The following is a 4,830-nucleotide window of genomic DNA, read 5'->3' as shown; positions in this document are numbered from 1 at the left end:
CACAAGTCCATCCCATTGTCCAATCTCCCACTGCCACGCTGGCAGCTTCCACCCATCCAGTTCCGGTCAGGTGCAGAGATGCAAAGACCTTGGCTTTTTAGAAAGAATGTTGTTATGGCTACATAACATTCTACTCCTTACTATCCCCCTTCCCAGCTCCCCACTAATGAAACAGCATAGTAGAAAGAAGTGTGGCAGGCCAAAGATCCGAAAGGAACATGGCTGCAGGCCTGACAATGGGTTCATTTGAAGAAAGAAAGAAAGAAAGAAAGAAAGAAAGAAAGAAAGAAATCTATTATTAATTACTATGGACCTGAGCCCTCCTTCTTTGCTGCTGTGTTTCTTCTTCTCTTTTCTTTCATTCTTTTCCCCCCAGCATTAAAGTCGTCTTCTTCACATCATGTTCTCATGAAAGATCTTAAAGGGGAAGGAAGGATTAAGGAAGCCACAGGGAAATTTCCCCCGACCTAAATCCACTCATTATTCAGTTTCAGAGCCTTTAAACCCCAGGTTCGCCACAAGGGGGCAGCAGAGAAAAGGCTAAATTAAAAGCAAGGAAACCTGAGCCTCACTTAAGAGAATATTTTGGAAAAAGTAGAAAGTGTAAAACGAACCCGGGGTTTTCTGCCCGGTGAACATCGTCATATTGCGTGTAAAATGAGCTCGAGCGAAACTCCCCGTATACATTACATATAAATCAGAGCAATTATATAAAATAAGATTGTATTAGAATGATTTTCTAGTGGTGCAAAGTATCCTAAAATCTATGCCATATAGAAGAACGTGTGGAGGGAGGGAGGGAGGGAGGGAGGGAGGGGGAAAGGGAATGAGAGAAAGCAAGGAAAGAGGAAAGGAGGGAGGAGAGGAAGTGGGGACAAGAGGAAGGGAAGAGAAGAAACGAGGGAAGGAAGAAATATAAAGAAGGAGGAAGGAAGGAAAGAGAAAAAATGGAAAGAAAAAAAGAAAGAGAAAGAAAAAAAGAAAAAGGAGGGAGGAAGTGAAGATGAGAATGAGAGAGGAATGAATCAGGAAAGGAGGGAGAAAGGAGAGGACGAGGCGACAAGAGGAAGGGAAGAGAAGAAATGAGGGAGGGAGGAAATATAGAGGAAGGGAAGGAGGAAGGAAAGAAAGATAGAAAATAGGTAAAAAGAGAAAAAAAGACAGAAAGAAAGAAAGAAAGAAAGAGGAAGGAGGAAGTGAAGATGAGAATGAGAGAGGAAGGAAACATGAAAGGAGGGAGAAAGGAGAGAAAGAGGCGACAAGAGGAAGGGAAGGGAAGAAACGAGGGAGGGAGGAAATATAGAGGAAGGGAAGGAGGAAGGGAAGAAAGAAAAAGAGAGACAGAAAGAGACAAAGAAAAAAGTAGAGAAAGAAAGGTAAAGAAAGAAAGAAAGAAAGAAAGAGAAAGAAGGCGGGAAGGAGGGAAGGAAGAAGAGGAGGGGAATGAGAGGAAGGAAAGAGGAAAGGAGGGAGAAAGAGGAAGAGGCGACAAGAGGAAGGGAAGAAAAGAAATGAGGGAGGAAATATAGAAGAAGGGAAGGAGGAAGGAAAAAAGAAAAAGAAAGACAGAAAGAGAAAGAAAAAAGGTAAAAAGAGAAAGAAAGAAAGAAAGAAAGAAGGAAGCAAGGAAGCAAGGAGGGAAAGAAGAAGAGGAGGGGAATGAGAGGAAGGAAAGAGGAAATGAGGGAGGAAGAGGAAGAGGTGACGAGAGGAACGGAAGAGAAGAAACATGGGAGGAAACGAGTGAGAGGAAATACAGGAAGGGAGGGAGGAAGAAGGAAAGAAAAAAAACAAGCAAAGAAAGAAAGAAAACGGAAGGAAGGAGAAAGGAAGGAGAGGAGGCAAGAGAAGGGAAGAAGCAAGGAAGGGAGGAAGAGAGGGAGGAATTAAGCCAGCTCTTAACCAACATCCCAAGATGGTCAAGAATTCTCAACACTTTTGCCCGTAAAGCAGAAAAACCTTTTGCCAGAGGATTCCCGGAAGTGCAGCTGGCCTGGGTGGGTTCCCGGTGATCAGGGACCACAAGGGATCACTTCCCTTATCTCAACTGATTTCTCAGCAGCTCCAGCCGCCATTCGGAAGCCCCAAACTTCTTCCAGTTTCCAAGGAGCAGGAAGACCCCCAACGCCCAAACAGCTGCTCCTGTTTCACTTCCACAATCCGCATTCGTGGTCCTTCCGTGGCAGCCCAGATGTGGGAAACGCCCGTCACCTCATCTTGATTCCATCTGATTTTAATTAAAGGTAAACGTTCCTCTCGCACATACATGATAGTCGTTCCCAACTCTAGAGGGCGCTGCTCATCTCCGTTTCAAAGCCAAAGAGCCAGCGCTGTCCGAAGACGTCTCCGTGGTCATGTGGCCGGCATGACTCAACGCCGAAGGCTCACGGAACGCTGTTCCCTTCCCACCAAAGGTGGTCCCTGTTTTTCTACTTGCATTTTTCACGTGCTTTCGAACTGCTAGGTTGGCGGAAGCTGGGACAAGTAACGGGAGCTCGCTCCATTATGCGGTGCTGGGGATTCGAACTGCTGAACTGCCAACCTTTCTGATCGACAAACTCAACATCTTAGCCACTGAGCCACCATGTCCTTGCTTGATTTTAATTACGGTTCTTTTTTTAAAAAAAATTGCACAGGGAATCTCTTGATTTACATTTGTTTAATGACTGATCGAAGTTATATCCCCATTGAAAAAAGGGACCGATGACCATTTTTCACACTTTACGACCGTTGTGGCATCCCCATGGTCACATGATCAAATCCGGGCACTTGGCAACCCGCATGTGCAGGGATTCCTCGACTTGTGACCACCTGGAGCCCGAAATCTCTGTTGCTAAGTGAGACATTTGTTAAGGGAGTCTTGACCCGTTTTTTACGACCTTTCTGGCCAAAGTGCAGTTGATAAACTAGTCGTTAAGTGAATCTGGCTCCCCTATAGACTTGGCTTGTCAGAAGGTTGCAAAAGGGGATCACGTGACTGCGGGACACTGCGACCGTCGTAAATATGAGTCAGTGGCCCAGCATCTGAATTTGGATCATGTGACATGGGGATGTAGCAACGGTCGTAAGTGTGAAAAATGGGCATAGGTCACTTTTTTTCAGTGCCCAAGGTTAACTTTTGCGACCTTCTAACAAGCCAAGTCAACGGGGAATCCAGATTCACTTAACAACCGTGTGACTAACTTAACAACTGCAGTGATTCACTTAACAACCGTGGCAAGAAAGGTCGTAAAATGGAACAAAACTTGCTTAACGACTGTCTCATTTAATGACAGAAATGTTGGGCTAACTTTTGGTTAATTCAGTAACCAGGTTAATTGCTTGTGTGAATGTAACCCTTACATCCATAACTTTATTAATGCTTTATACTCCTTACTCTCTGGATATCTTACATAAAAATAGTAAAACACATGATAACATCCAAGAACAGAAACCAAGGACAATTCTGAGTAATTTTTTCCCTATTTTTGCAGGAACTTCAGGGAGGAACTAAATGAAATAGCACTTGAATAGCGTTTTAACTATTTTCACAAGATATATGAAGTTACAGGGTGTCCTTGTATAACAACTGCCTCACTTAGCGACTGCTTGAAGTCCCAATGGTGATTAAAAAAATAACTTTATGACAAATCTTCACATGTATGACCTTTGTAAAGTGGAGAAAAGCTGAAGTAAGATAGGCAGCGCAGTCACTGTTTCACTTAGCGAACTCTTCGCTTAATGACCAAGTTGCCAGCCCCAATTGTGGTTTGATAAACAAGGATAACCTAGGTAGGGAATTAGCTGGGTTTGCGCAATGTACTGAAATGAAACTAAGGAAACAGGCTAGATTGGCCTAACCCGCTAAGTTGCAAAATAATAATAATAATAATAAACCAAGTTCCCATGAATGAGGGCTCACATGTGTGAATGCAGCTTCTATTTCTTGCTAGTTGTGTGAATGCAGATTCTGTGGAGTCATTTTAAGGGGGGAAATGCTGTTAAAATAAGCAAAACTTTCAGGTTTTGTGGGTCAGGAGGCAAGGTCAGGGACAGCAAAGGGGTTAAACCATGTTAGATGCAGGGACAGAACTGAATCCTAAAGTTGGAAGGGTTCCTAGAGGTCCTCTAGTCCAACCCCTGTCGTTCTTCCTCGACTCCTCAAGGCAAGCTGGTCCTTGGCTTTGTAACTGCCCTGGTCCCAAAAACCCCTCCTTACTTTGAGGGTGGCTCCAGCCCAGCCCTTGACCTGCTCAACCTCTTCAGACGATTTGATGTTGCAAGAGAAAAAAAATCTCATATTTAATCTCCCAGACACTAAACAGACACAGCAACACAAGGCTAGGCCTGTGGAGGAGAGCCAAGGTTATGGCTCTCCAATGCCTTCACAGCTGTTTGCTGGGAGAAAGTAGCTTTGGATAGTAGATGAGAGAGAGTGGGGTGGGAGGGAAAAAGTTATGGATAGATAGAAGAGGGAGAAGGAGAAAGAAAGAAAGAAAGAAAGAAAGAAAGAAAGAAAGAAAGAAAGAAAGAAAGAAAGAAAGAAAGAAAGAAGAGAGAGAGAGGATGGATGGATGGATGGATGGATGGATGGATGGATGGATGGATGGATGGACGGACGGACAGACAGACAGACAGATAGATAGATAATGGATAGAGAGAGAGAGAGAGGATGGATGGATGGATGGATGGATAGATATTGGATGGATAGATAGATAGATAGATAGATAGATAGATAGATAGATAGATAGATAGATAGATAGATAGATACATAGATAGATGATGGATGGACAGATAGATAGAGGATGGATGGATAGATAGATAGATAGATGGATGGATGGATGGATGGAT

The sequence above is a fragment of the Thamnophis elegans genome, chromosome 6 (assembly GCF_009769535.1).
Source record: "Thamnophis elegans isolate rThaEle1 chromosome 6, rThaEle1.pri, whole genome shotgun sequence".
Taxonomy (NCBI): Eukaryota; Metazoa; Chordata; class Lepidosauria; order Squamata; family Colubridae; genus Thamnophis; species Thamnophis elegans.
This window is presented reverse-complemented; position numbering follows the sequence as displayed.